This window comes from Sparus aurata, chromosome 8 (genome assembly GCF_900880675.1).
Source record: "Sparus aurata chromosome 8, fSpaAur1.1, whole genome shotgun sequence".
Classification (NCBI taxonomy): domain Eukaryota; kingdom Metazoa; phylum Chordata; class Actinopteri; order Spariformes; family Sparidae; genus Sparus; species Sparus aurata.
Window position 1 is genome coordinate 20,985,051 of NC_044194.1, and position 15,408 is coordinate 21,000,458.

General features: G+C 43.6%; 1 protein-coding gene across 3 annotated transcripts in view; it reads left to right on the plus strand.

Moving 5' to 3' along the window:
- Positions 1-1,021: 1,021 nt before the first annotated feature.
- Positions 1,022-15,408, plus strand: part of LOC115587125 (transcription factor SOX-6-like) — a 111,642-nt gene continuing 97,255 nt past the window's right edge. Inside the window, exon 1 of one of the 3 annotated variants that reach the window (XM_030426762.1) lies at positions 1,022-1,431. The gene's annotated coding sequence lies outside the window, so the exon portion shown is untranslated. Of the gene's footprint in view, positions 1,432-2,328; positions 2,933-15,408 lie in introns of those variants that run through there. The other 2 variants (XM_030426764.1, XM_030426763.1) reach the window with 2 other exon arrangements.

The window sequence follows — 15,408 nt, forward strand, 5'->3', positions numbered from 1 at the left end:
AGCATATTCTGTCCTTTGGCTGCGGTGGCACCCAAATTTCTCCGTTTGTGGGACAATAATGGAATTAGAAATACTGACTCTGATTCTGATCTGCTCTAGGCCTGCAGTGTAAAATGAACCCTCTTTTGGATGACATGCATCAAAATCGCCAAAAGGTGGCGCAAGAGTATGCGTAATAAATAAAAAGAGCCGAGAGGCGCTCACACCTCTGACAGCAAGCTAAAAACTCAATTTCTGCGACCCAGTCATCGAGGTAATGAACGAAAAGTTTGTAATTTGGTTTGTCTCCCACTTTTGATACGACCAACACGTTATGTCCAATTAATCACGCCGAGCTCAGAACATTTCCTGTGTGATTTTCAGCAAAACGTCATCATTTATTGTGCAAAGTGGAGTTTAAATTCAAGTTCACAGACTTTACAGAATCGGTTGTGCTTCAGAGAAGAAGGGAGAGGGCAATTTTGATTGATTTGACATATTTTAATTTCTTACCACATGCATCGAATTTTACACCCAATTATTTTTTGTAAAAAAAAAACCCAAAACAAACTGTTTTTCTAAATAGCCTACTTGAACACCACTGCTGAGATTCCTCAATGCAGAAATATAAGCGCAAAGAAAACACTTTACATGTTGCCTATTAACGAACATGCGACTGCGCTTCATGTGTGTTTTGGAATTTGTGGCACTTTCTGTCACATAGAAATAATGTTTGTGAGAAAAAACAAATTGTCCCCTAGTGAAATGAAAGCAATAAAAACAACACTTAATATTAAACTTTTAGTATTGATAGTGGCGGCTGAGAGCAGGTGACCAGTACGCGCACGCACGCGAACGCACGTGCCCTTAGGCTACACAAACATACAGAGAAAAGGTGACAAAGATGAGCGGAAATGTTGAAATGAGGATTAAGGGAGAAAAGGAAAATCAAGTGTGTTTGTATTTTAATGAAACGTTGACGTGAAGATAATAAGACAGAGACACTGACACAGATAAATCGAGAGAGAGAGAGAGAGGGAGAGAGAGAGTGAGACAGAGAGGAGGGGTTATCCTGCCTCTGCCTCTTTACCCAACACTGTCCCGCACTCTCACTTAACCTCCACATTGTGCCGGACGGGAAATAACTTTAACTACTTTTTAGAAAGAAAGAAAAAAAAAAATCCTCCGAACGAGAGCTCCTTGGGACTCAGCAGCACCTCTGAACACGACGCCGAAGTGCTTTTACTTCACTTTGTGATCCTCGGCGGAGCGCAAACGGAGGAGTTACCAAAGCCCCCGACACGCTCCAGCGATGGTGACTTTACGCACGGGATTGGAAGGCTGTTTGAACTGACTTTGGTCTCGTCGCCGAAACTCTTGATCATCGCGCCGCCACGACAACCTTCAAGTTCGCCCAGAAACACGCAGCGAATGACGAAGAAGTGACTCCAGGTAAGAGAAGTCCTGTTGCATCAGTGTGGACAGCGCTGGGACCGTGAGCCGGCCGGCGCGTCCTCCGGGCTGCTTGTTTTTTTTGAAAGTCGGTGCGCACTTCGCTTATCTGTGCTTCACAACAAACAGCGATGACAGCAGCAGATTCGGGGGCCACCAGTGTCTGTAAACCTGCAGTTGGACCGTGATTAGACCCTGTCGACCCTACGTGACCTGCAAAAACTCACCCACAGAAGACTTTTGTTTTGAAAACGCAAAAAAAAAAAAAAAAAAAAAAAAACACAACTAAAATATTTCACATATTAACTAATGCATATCCTAATTCGACACCAAGGTATTAAAGTAAACAGGGTTATGATAAAACAATAAGCAAATAATAAGAATAGACGTCACAAGTTAATTGTCAGTTATGGTTAATTACGTTTGAGCTTTGATAAACATGCAAATTAATAGAATAATTGTATTTTTTCTTTATAATAACCGACGTCAACTGTGTAATAAGAACAAAGAAGCGTGCGGTTGTGAATTGACAATGAAACTACATGATTTTAAAAACTTTACAAATACTTCAGATTTTGCATCCCAGACTCATCTTAAAGCTGCTGATGGGAGGCTAAAATAAATACAATTAGATCTTTAATCTGTGATTTTTATATGAGCATGCGTTTGAAATCCACACACGTGTAAAGGAATGCATTTCCACCCCTTTTATTCACAGTTTAATGCACATAGAAAACCGAATATTCAAGGTTAATTCAGCCATAAAATATGCACATTTTTTTGTGCAAGAGGTTATAGCAGAGTCCATCCTCCACAACCCTGTAACGCACAATTATCATAAATGTCCCAGCAGTTTTTTTAAGCACCGAAAAAATGGCTCTAAAGGCTCAGAACCAATTAAGAAATATTAAGGAGTGTCTGAAGCGTCATGCGCAAAAACAAAATCTGTGCAAGAGTATTTATAGGAGTACATGCAAGAACATGAGACACTGAAGCTTGATTTGAATTTTCATTTTTTTATTTTTTAAATTTGAGTTAAATGAAATCAGAAGGCTCCCGGAGTCAGCCCCTCTGGAGTCAGTGGGGTGACTCTCAGTAGTTTCCTCCTCGGCCACACAGCGGTAGCCTTCTGTCCGAAATCGCTCCGCCGGACAGCGCCGTCGTCCCCGTGCGCGTCCCCGTCCTCCTCCTGCTGCACCTCCACAGGCGCAGCCGGCAGCGAGTCCGTGGTGCCCCGCGTCTCCACTCACGTGTGCCGAAGTATAATACACAGAAATAGACAGCAGCGAGTGAGAGAGAAAAAAGTGGGAGAAAAGAAGAGGCGTCTGTATAGGGCCCGAGTTAACTTTCCCCCCGGAGGTCACGCTGACTGACCCTAGAAGAATGCGTGAGTCATAAATTAAAATAGACTCGGAGCCCCAACGCGGACCCATTGGGAGACAATACCGGGGGGGATACAGGACAGTGTCCCAGCGCGGCGGGAGAGTTGAGAAAATAACTTGTAAGTCTCTTTTCATTCCCTCTTTGCGATCGCTGTCTGTCTTTATGTTGGGAGTTCGGACCGTGCCTCTTTGCGATCAGTTGTGCCAGTGTCACTTGTTAGTCGTGCGGCCTGATGGAGTGACAGCGCTGAGGTAACTGCGGGTGTGTGAACTTGAGCCATGCACGCAGGCAGGGACACTTTTCTTATCCGGGGTGAGGAGCCTGCAGCCCCGGACAATCAGCTGGGTCTGCCTCCTGCGTCAGAGTTAACCCCGGTGGGTTCACGGTGAGGATGTGACAGGGGGTACGGGAGGACAAGGCGCACGACAACGGCCTGGATAAGACTGATAGGGTCATTATAGGGTGTTCCCCATATTTAGAGCCACACTACACCTCTCAGATAAGCCGCTGCTCGCATGCAGATAAGGAGCTTTTAGAGAAAAAGAGCGAGGGGGGCGAGAGGAGGGTCACACAAGCGAGTTTGAAAGAGGAAGTCTGAAAAATATTCACCATCTCGTGTCATGTTTGGCGTTAGGCCTGAAAGCGCACATTTCCAGCACCAGCTTTAATTGTTTTAAGCATCCACATTTTTGTTTGCGCATCAAATCGCTCCTCTGTCAGGAGCTATAATTGCCCCGGCTTGACAGATCCTCCGGTTACCCGTTCGGACCTGCCCACAGCGGTCTGCGCAGTAAATCACAATTTCCAACTAGTTGTTTTAATTGTTTGGACTCCGGCAGAACAATTTATAGACCAGCGACCCCCCTCTCTCTTGTAAGTGAGAGTGTCTGTCTGAAAAACAATCCGAGCAGGGGGGGTCGCAGAAGTTGATCTCCTATGGCATTTTGTTTTGAGCAGGTGCTGCGGGTTGAAGTTCCCTCATAAGGTAAAGTGGCATTAGAGTGTCCAAATGGCAGACTTATATATAGGCTGCCAATTCAGCACATTGTCCCGGGCTGCATGGTTGCGCTCTCTCTGCTGTCTGAGGGAGACCTGCAGCGATTTTCTTTTTTCTCCCACCCCCCTCTTCTTCTTCTTCTTCTTCTTCTTCTTCTTCGGTGGGGATCCGCGCTGACAACAGGCGGACGAACCTGAAAACAGCAGCCGGTCACTGTGCCGTGAGGTCCGACAGTCATGCTGTCAGCGACATGAAATTACTCATTCCACGAGCCGTGCGTAAAACGACTGTTTTCTCTGTGGCAAGGGTGTGAATTAAAATGTATTCCTAAAAATGATTTATCTTGATTAAACACTTTTGATATTTGTATTTTAAAAAAAACATTACAAAAACATTTTGCTCAGGTAGCAAAAAAATTCATCATAATTTATAGGCCTGCAGCCTCACAGATAGTGATTTGATCTAGTTTTCTGATTTCCTGATTTGATATAGGAAATTGCGTTTTCTGATTATATCTCTAAACACACACACACACACACACACACACACACACACACTCTTCTTTTCCAGCATCAACACATGTTTATCTGTTTTTAAAAAGCACTCATATTAAACCAGAATCCGCTCTGAAAACATCCATTTCTCTGACTTTCCCTTCAACGTTGAGCCCTGCAAATGTGCACACTGGTGTTAATGTAATGCGAGGCCGACCTGCAGGATCTGATTCTCATACTTAGAAATCTATCCATTGCTCACATGTTATTCTAATACGCCGCATATATTTCTTGGACTCGGAGGGGCCTTTTCCTTTGGTGTGGCACAGAGGGACTCTTTAGTGGCAGAGAGAGGGCACGAGCCGCTGGAAAGACCAGAGATTAAGAGCTATGACGGCTGAGAGAAAGAGACAGATGAAGGTGTGGATGGGACAGAGGAGATGGAGGACTGAATTTTTGAGATTGTGACTGTGAATCGCATCTAATTACAGTTTTAGGGCGCATCACCTCCTTAGCATTGCTGTTATTTTATTTACCCTGTCTGCTGAGCTGAACGCCCGTCTTCCATCTGACCACTGTGTCGCAGATTTAAGCGTTTCCACATGTTGTTTTTTTGAAGATGTCGTTCACCTTCATCCGAAAACCGTCGCTCCGATGTTCTGAGCCTGTGGCCGATCCGGACACTCCTAATTATTTGTTGTCGGGCTCTTTGAAAAAGACACCAACCCCCAAATTGGACATGTGTTGTACAAACACAAATTAAACATTTAGCCCTAAGTATTTCTCCCTGGGTCCTAAGTGCATATTAGTCAGCCTATACTTATCTCTGGCCCAACGGCACACCCAAATTGCAGTGCTGCTGCTGAAAAAGAAAGGTTGAAGCCCAGGAGAATGAGCACTTGAAACACACTGGCAGATGCCCCCTTGTTTCTCAACCACAATGCAAGCTTAGGTGTGTGTGTGTGTACATATATCGGTGTGTGTGTTTATGGATTTTTGCATCTTTTGTGTTTCTGTGATTGTGGACATAATCAGATCCGTCAGATGTTCCTCTCTGTGTGACTCAGGGTGCTCATGTGCATTTTGACGTCTTTTCCAGTGTGTTTTAGATGTGTGTGTGCTTGAGCATACCCGTGTGCATGTATGCATGCATGTCCTTGTGCACAGTTAAGTGTGTCATCATATAAAAGCATTTCCCTTGTGGTGTGTCCTTGCGTGTGTGTGTCTCTGCTAGGTGGCCTTTCTGCCTGCACATATGTACGTTCATGACTGTGAGTGTGTGCGCCCTGCTGGGTGGGCGTACTTCTCTGCGGACCCCTCGTCTGTTCTCCACCACCACATAACCTTGGAAACAGATTCCTCATTTTTCTGCGGTGTGGAGAATAAGGGGGCGCCGCGCTTATTCTCCTCCATCCTCTCTTTGAATGGTCAGGGCAACCTTTCCTTTCTGCCGCTGATTCTCCAGCACCTGCTCCCCACCATCCACTCACAAAGCTCCAGATAATAGCCTACCTGACACACCAGCGCCTAACAACGAAATCCATTTCACTTCTTCACATACAGTATTTAGGCGACATCTTTGTCCCCGTCCGGCTCATGGGCATCCCGGTGCACAGAGCAGCTCGAGTTCACGCAGTTCATCCTCTCCCTCGCCTCTTTTCTCTCTCTCTCTATCGGCCCTTTTTCTTCAGGCATCAGGGTGTGTGTCACCGTCGTGTGATGACTGCAACATTAACAATGGCTATTATTTACCTGCGAGGGACTGACTAAGATTTACAAATGCATGGTTTACACAAGAGCCTTTGACAAATGACTGCTGCGCTGTTAACACAGTCACAAACTTGGCCTCCTGCCTAGAGAGAAAAATAACGAGGGGTGGCTTAAATCCACATTAAACTTAAACCACTTGCTTTTTTCCTCGTATATTTTGATTATCGATGATGAATGTTGTCTGCAATTTTGTTGTTTTCTGTTTATTTTGTCATTTGTGAGCAGCTTGGCATGGCAAACCGCAGCTTTGAGCACTTTTTCTCAAGTGGAAAGAACTCACTATCACACTCTCCAGTAACACTGCTGTTTCTCCAGGTTGTTGAAATATAAGGTACAGCAGGGTGGAAGATTTACTTAAATGCTCGAGTACTTAAGGTTATTAAGGTTATTTCTAACATCCTCAGTGGAAGTTATCGTGATCGCGAAACTGACATAGTGAGCAGCAGGCTTTATCTTGAATGTGGTCACAACAACTTCAACCTCAGAGTCCTCCAGTATTTGAAGCACTACGCAAACATTATCGCATTGATCTGGCTCTGCTGACAGGACCACACTGAACTGTTTGCACCTAATGCCGATCCCCCGTAGACAACAGGGAACTCTTTCCTTCTATTGTGTTTCAGTGGAGTTAGCAGTAGTGGATTAAAGGGGAAACAGCTACAGTTAAATTGATATGTAGAAATGTATATAATACCAGGATCGTACTCTGCAGAGTGCAGGCCTCCGCCAAGCCCCAACAGTCCCCTTTAATTCAATCGAGGCCAATCCAAAACCAAATGAAACCTATTTAAATCCACTAGATCTGGATTTTTGTTTGGATCCACATCAAGCTGTACTCACTCATAGAAAGCCTCCTAAATATGTCTAATTATTTTCATCAAGATCAATTATTCCCTGAGAAAATGTCGACGCTCTATCTCGCAATGTTAAAGGACGTGAGGGAACACTCCCGGATCTGTCCTTTTATCCGGATCCATACCAAAAGCTGGGCCGAGACCCATCCTTCACCCTAGTAGAAATACATAAAGTAGTTGTTGTGTAATCCTCCTGACAAACCAACAAACAAACTGACACAGTCGAAAACATAACCTCTCTGACTGAAGTGATAACAATAAAATTAAGATAGAAAGTAGATGTAAAGGTCCAGTTGGTAATAAGTAAAGTTTCGAATCTCAGTCCCAGCTCACCAAATTCTGATGCTTTGGGATTATAGGTCAGGTGGGTCGGCCGCCATCCCAAAGCATCATCTTTAACTCTTGGTTGACACTCCTTACTCAAAATCTGGATACTAATTGTTGATTTTTTCCGCAAATATTTTCCCCTTTAGAAACTTATTGCATCTGATTAAAAATAGAACAAAGTTCTTTAGGGTCTCTGATGTTGCGTGCAAAATCGATTAGCCTCACATGTTTTTCTTCATTGCTGCTTGGTCATGGAAATCCCATCATTGCAACTTTATTGTTTCATTTGCAAAGAGACATAATTCAGACTGTTTTCTCTCCTCTTTTTTCACTTGACGGACATCTAAGTTTCGCCAGGAGCAGCAGCCAAAAGTTAATGCTAAAAAAGGAGTCCTGGAAAAAACATCCAGCCCAGTTGATTCTTTGCTAATACGTGGACATAAATTACAGGATTAAAGCGTTGTGGTAAGTCTCTTTGTTTCAGCCAGTCAGACTGCAGATTCTTGGTATATCTAACAAGACTATAGGGTGACCAGGTGACTGACTCTGGTGCTCAAGTGGCTCTTTATCTGTCAGTCAGTAATCGTGGCCTTGGATTTCAGCAGGAACAGCAGATGCTTTGGCAATTACACTGCTCCTGATGATTTTACAGAAAAGGGAAATCACATGCGAGCATGTCTGCTTGTCCAGGATCTTTTAGAGCTTCAGGCTTTCCTCCCCCTTCCAATTTCCTTCTGTTTCTCCCTCTTTTTTGCTCAGTTAGTTTTCAGTGTATTTTCAGGGAATCATTCCTAACTCTGCAGAAAAGTTCATCAGAAAATGCTGGAGATATCAAATGATCCTCTCCTCAAAAATGTCCTAAGTAAACGCCCTGAAATTAATCCTGACTTCAATAACAACGGAGTGTGCTTAACGTAATGCAAGGAGTCAATAAAGTGGGTGTCATTAGCAAACAAGTTCTGGTTTGGTATATCCTGTTTAAGAGCCAGATGGGTGGGGTTTGATATGTAAGACAATACAGGTGCACGAAAGTTTTGACAATCAAATGAAAGTGTTTAAAGATACATTTACTCATCTTTTGTGTGATGGAGTTCGTGACAAATACACCCCACCCCTCTGGCACTCCCTGCAGGTTAAACAAACAAAATAAATTATTTGCACTACCTTTTGATGAATATTTTTTTTGCAGTGTTGCAAGAATCCCAGGTGCCGTGCCTGTGAATTTGACATTTCTCTCTTTATCTGCTGTTGAAAGATTTTTAATGCAAGTTGTTTCGAGAGCCACTGCAGCACAGCGCTGCTGGTTTCTTTTTAAGCTTTCACCATGAATTTGTCTGTTCAAGGATGGAAAGGAAGAATGAAATGTGCTGAAATGTTTGTGGCGAGGAAAAGGCCTCCTGTGCTGCTCCCATGAGCCTCTCGCAGGCTGTTTTGAGGGAGCCGCTGAAAGTGGCAAATGCTGCTTAGACCGACAAATTAGAACCACACGATACAGTGGATGCGCACTTTGGCTCGGACAGAGAGCACACACACACACGCACACTATACACAAAGCACACATGCATTCTAAGGTATACAACACATTCCATGACATATATGAACTGAGCAGCATGTACAGTCACACGTAGCTTGCTTTCTTGGCTCCAGACCACAAAAGGAGAGTTTACTTTGCTTTCTATTAGACCTGACGTTTTATTTTGTTTTAGAAAAAACCTGATATTGATGCAAAGTGTAAACAGGGTTGGATGGTTATTGGAAGTTTAAAGGCCTGGATAGGAAAAAGACAAACAATGGCAATTGTCTGGGAGACAAGTTTCATGTTTTGTTTAAATATAATGGAAAAACAAAACCTGGCTAACTACCATTTAAAGGGGCACTACAACAACTTAGTGCTGCTTTTAAAAGGGCCGGAGGACTTGTGAGGCACAGATTATGAGACAAATTGTCCAGCTCTAAGCAAGCCTTCGATTTGGCAAATTCTGTCAAGATCCAAAAATGCTCAAGCCTAAATTTCCCATGATACAACTCAATAGTGTCCCTTTTTCAGACCTTGGGAAATGCCCAGATCTTTAAATCTTCATCCATTCAAGGTTTATCGCCAGCTTGTTGTTGAAAGCTTGTAGCCCTTAAGCCTGATGCCATGACCAGTAAACCTGATCTTGATGTGTAAAGTTGGTGATTTAAACTAGATTTCCTTTTGAAGAATATTTATCCTTATTGCCATAAATTGTTTACATCACCATGATTTATTGAAAATGACTTAATCAAAGGCCATTTGATTTTCTTTGAGGATGACCAAGACTTGCCCTCTGCACCAAATAATTAGTATCATCTCGCCAAACACAGTGAAATAGATAAATAATCACTTTCAAGTGAAAAACAAGCCTGGCGTGATTGAATCCTGAGCTCATGTTTACATTGTTTTTATAGTTTGAGTCCGCTCCTCCCATCTGCAGTAGCATCACGCTCCTCTAAAAGCGGCCTGGCTAACCTTCACTTTACCACTCGTAGTGGTTTGGAGTAATGGGGCGTGGCAGCAGGGTTCGGGGTGCGAGGCCTCCGAAATGACCCTGTGGTAAAGTAGTGAGGGCCAGGATAACGTGGTCCCACCCACCGGAGCCTGATTCCAATTGGTCGCTGGCCAGCTTGTCTACGCAGGGCGTTGCCATGGTTTCCAGGCCGTAAAGAAGTCTTTAATCGAGCCGTTGTCATCATGAGATGGTGGTGAGTGTTTGGGAGAGATGGAGGCAGCAGTGAGAGGCTGGGTATATCTACTGTGTGGCTCAGAATAGAAATGTACGGCTGCTTACAGAGCTGTCTTCGTGAGACACACACATCAGGTTCATTCCTTGTGTCATGAAGTTCCCAGGGCTATATAGCACCTGGGAATGTATTCATAAATGACATGCTCCTGACACGCTCCTGGACGATATCTATTTGTATATGGTATGCTATGTTCTGTACATGCTGTTGGATTAGCAGAAGTGTGGAGTTCAGTGATGACGGGGTGCTCGAAGGAGTGGCGCTGGCTCGGGTATCGAGCTGACTGCGCTCAGACCTCAGGTTTCCGCCACGTAATCCAACACACTTTAGATGGTTGGAGCATCGTGGCCAGCTGACATTTGTGCCTGAAGGCTTCAGACACAAGAATACGCAGGATGCACTTAATGGTAATGGTAGCAGCAATGTGCATGTGTGAGAGGCATCTGAAGAGAATCGCAGGCTCTTCGGGGGACCCACCTGTTGGGCTACTTCAGGCGTCTAATGTTCACCGCATGTTTTGGGAACGAACTGAGATGAGACCACACTGGAAACAACCAGTCAGATCAATTGTACTACTGTATTGTTAGATAGAGGGAGTTAATTTGTCTTGGCTCTCCGCCGGTGTGTAACCAAGTAAAATGGGCCTTTGCCACAGTCCCTCAGGCTGATGGTTCCCTGTAGGAGGGCCTGCCACTGCAGGAGGGAAAATCGCTGCCTCAGCAAGCTGTTTAGTCTCATTCTCCAGGAGCTTACGCTGTGTCTCCCTGTTTAATATGGGAAACATACGTAGGCTGGCCTGTGATGTCAATTGTTATTGCTGGAGGCCTGCTATAGGAAAAATCTCATTTGCCTTTGTAAAGCACTGTAGTGAAAAGGAGCTTATGTCATAAAGACGCTATTGTGGCTGCTGCAGGCCCTATCGTGCGTGTGTATGTGTGTGTCTTTAAGTGTCACTACTTTGACCCATACATTGTGGATTTCACGTGTGTTTTCCTCACATTTGTGCAGGTTTCAATGAACAATGGTCTCTGTGCCTGTTTGTTCATGGCGCCCACAAAGGGTGTTAAGCAGCGGCCTTTTGTGCAGGAGATTTATGAATGAGAGCTGCTATTGTAGCTAACATAAATGATTACATATTTCTTCCGCCTGCCTCTCTTTGATTTCTATGTGCACTTTGTCATTGTGCAACTCCATGACTTTTGCCGATGGAGGATAAAGAAGAAGATAACAATGGTGATGATGGAGGGAGTCACGGTGTGTATCAGCTCCGACCGATTCATCATAACCCAAACACTTACATCTGAAAGAAATCCTGCATCTCTTCAGAGACTCGCTTGGCTTATATTAATTGAGTCAGTACCTGCTCAACTCATGGCAATAAAACTTTCCTGTCACTGCTTGATTAATCCAATTAAACTCTACTTAAGTGCCCAGTTCCACCTGTGGAGTTGCCAGTGCTTCTTAATGTTCCATGGATTATTTAAGATTAAAAATAATGACCGGACACAAAATAGGCGTAGCATCATAAAACGCCAGGCAAATTAAAAAAAAAAAAAAAAAAAGTGCTGCTTAGTGGAAATCAGATCAATAACTGGTAACCATGTAATCACTCAGTCAGACCGAATCTCACTGACCTCTTGCAGCCAAGAGGTCTGTTTCAGCCACGGAGAGAGCAACATAGAGGCACTTGTGTAATGCAAAAGTGTGGAAAAATTAAGTAAAAGAAATGGCTTGATCTTTAATAAACATTTGCAGCACGCAATAGGTTTCTATAAAATGAAATGCGTATATTAATTCTTTAGAAAAACATGTCACCAGAGTGCAACAAGTCAGAGCAGAGTGGGGTGGGGGAGTTTGGATCTGGCAGATGAGATAAACTGTTTGATTTCTCTGAGGAATACAAATTGTAGACATATGGGGGAGGAGAAGATTGAAGTAAAACATTTGATATTTATTGCCACCACAGCTTTTTCTATTCGTTTTTTTTTTTTTTTTTCAACCACTCCTGACAACCACCTCCTCCATCTCAACAAGCCTCCCCTCACATTCAGCTCCTCCGTGTTTTACGGAGCAGCAGATTTGTGTGCTGTCCTCTAAATCATTTCCCTCTCTCGCAGATTGCTCCCTGCTGGAATATTGGCCTGACAGCCGTTTTTTTCTCTCCCTGTGCTTCCCCAGTGGACTCATTTACATTTATGCACGCAGCAATTAATTACAGGCTGGCGCTGGCCTTGTAAATTAGAGGGAGCCGAGGTCGCCCTCATTATTGCCCGTGACAGTTAAAGCCTTGTTTGGGTCGTGACAGGGTTGACTTCAGGCTGGGACAGTGGAAGCTCAGCAGTGGTTGGCTGGTCTTCATACATCTGATATCACTTTGCAGCAAAAAAAAAAGAACATTTGCTTTCCTGATGAATATGTTATTTTAAACTATCATTTCTTTTATTGGATCCCAAAATGTTTTGCAACCTGAATGTTTTTCAGACAGCGTTTTTCTCTCTGTCGCTGTAGGTCATCATTCCAGGCCTTGTGTTTTGTCTGTAGCGTAATGCTCTCTGTGTGTTTTTGGGGGTCTTTCATCCAAATACTTGTAGAGGAGCTTTTCTATAGACGCAGGAGTAAGGCAGGGGACTTCTCACGGTATTGGCCTTTTCATGAGAAGACGCTTCAACTTTTTCCGGCTCCTTCCCTCACAAGGCCCTTCTTTCTTCTCTGTCACGCAGAGATGTGTTTGTGCATACCTTACCAGCTTGACAAAAGAAGGGAGAGATCCTATTCACTTCTGCCTTTGACATTCACCTCTTGTTTTTACAATCTTTCCAAGGCGCGCTGTTTGCACAGTGGAACAGGCTTTGTCTTGAAGAAGCGGGACAATGGCGAGCGCCATAATGTAATCTCCTAAGGGTAGCAAACGAAGGGGCGAGGTTGAGATGTATGTGCTGGCGCTTGCCCCTACCAACCCTCTCCCTCCCTCCTGCCATTTACTTCAGCAATGTTTCATGTTAACAGCGACTTGGGAGAGAATACATGTTGTCACTTAAGCCTCTGTAATGTTCACCTAGGTCTTTTGTGAACAGAACACAAAGGCTTTTCACTCAAGCAAACATCCCCTTCGCTCATTCCTCTTATTAAAGGTGTTCTGAGTAGCAGTTTTCCCACCCACATGCATATTTGCAACCCAGTCTTTTTTATCAGCATAACCACAATTTCTTTTCTATTGAAAGATTAACTTTCCCCAAACTTTAGCAAGAGTTTAGGCAGCCCTAACCCGACCACACATGGAATCATAGTCCTGCGTTTGTACACCAAACGAACCAACCTATCTCTGACCTCTGTTCAGTGAACCCAATCACCCAATTATGTTTCTGCAAACCACAGATATGTTGCAACGTTGCGTTTCTGTAGGTCATATTTTCAGCTGTATGTTGTGATAACCCTGTGCTTATGGTCTAGTTAGGTTAAGGCACAAATTCCACTTGGTTAGGGTTAGAAAAATATCATGTTTTGGCTCAAAATACCTGCTTTGGTCACCACAAACACAGCTGGAGATGTCACAAGGTCACCTTGAAATTACCCAGTGGCTTCTCACTTATATGTTGAAACACAGGCTTGAACTGTGGTCACTGGCTTGGCAGCTTTCTTGCTTAACTCCACCACCATCATCTCTTCCTTCTGATGTAAAGTCAGGTCATGAACATGTGATATTTTAGCAATGTCAATATGGCACATGACCAGTGACACATAGAAATGTGGACGTGTCAGTGGCTTTCAGAAACGTTAACTGCCAATATTTTATCCTGGCGATTGAGTTGGGTCAATACAGGGTCAGTGTGCCAGAAATATTATCTGAAAGAGACTTCCCCCTTGTTGTGATGCCATGCTTTTCACCCTCGAGAAGGAAACTCTACTCATGTTAACTTTAAACATGGTTGTACAGCACTTAAAATGAGTTCGGTTCAAACAATTTGTCCTTTAGGCTGTCAAAGAATATGGATTCGCAAAGACAATGCCAATTGAATGTATCATAGACAACAATTACATTTTCTCAAAAACATTTTTGTCGAAGCAGATAAGTACTGTATAAACATATTTTTTAAGAAATGGGATTGATATCTGAACTCTGATCAGATATCACTGAAGGGTTTGAGCAAAAACATTTGATCTGGGCTAAAATCTCCATTTTGACAACCAGTCACAATTTCTGTGTGAAATGCAGCAAAAATAATAGTCCGAGATAAGAGGATAAGTAGCTTGCTTGCAGCCCTGGAGAGAAATTAGAGAAATAATAACAGAAACATTGCGAGGCCTGTACAACATAGCCAGCGGTCCACTGAGAGTCAATGTGTGCTATAAGCTCATCATTTATGGGTCAAATGAAACTCATTCTGGTTTAATTGCCCATATGATTAGTTGGAACCATACTCCGTTTCCTATGGTGCAGACATGGAAGTGGCAGCACAGAGCCTCATGTGGTGCTAAGCTCATTGAGAGCGCTTCTGTCTCATAGAGTTCCATTGTTCTTACTCCAGTGTGTCCGCGTCTGCACAAGTGGCGTTGACAGCTGCAACAAGACAACATTTGGGACTGTGCATATTTTGTTGCGTGAATGCTTGCATTCATTGTGCAGGTGCAGGCGTCGCTCCGACAGTGTATCTCCTTGTCGTGCACCATATCTCTTACCTCTCTTGTTTCTGCCTGTAATGCTATGATGTCACAGCTCTCCTTCTGCCAAGTCTCTGGCCTTTCGTTTTGCTGCTTTAAGTTTCTTTTCCAGACAGGTGCATTTTTGCCACTGGCTCAACGACAGGGTAACATGTGCCATTTTACAGCTGCTGGACAGTGGGCCAAAAAGGTAGCTGTTACTTCCTGCAGTTGTCAGGAGGAGTCTGGAATGGCTTTATAGCCTGGGTCTCCTATGTCAGCTCCCCTTCAGAGGTGGAGGAGAAGAGCAATGATTGTGACTGGGCACAAATACGGAAAAATAAACAGGATGAACGTTTAAGACAGTGTTCGCAAGGGAGGAAGAGCAAAATAAATAATAAAACAAGAGTATGTTGTTATTGTGGGCTTGTTGTCTGAGAGTGTGTGTCAGCTTGTCTTTATGGGGCTGTTTTAGTGCTAAATGGTTCCTGTGACTAGTATTGTGACTCAGGGAGCAACACCTCATATCATCCCTTAAATGTTTACTCTTTGGGTCTGTGAAATGCCTTTAGGATCAGGTGTTATGGCTGAAGTTAAAATCATGATAATCGATGTGAATATTTGCAATATCCAATGAAAAAGACTTATTCCCTCAACACTAACCACCTCTGCGTTGATTGATATAAAAAAAAAAATCAACATTTTCAAATACATCAAAGAACTTTGTGACTGAAACATCAACCTTTTCTAA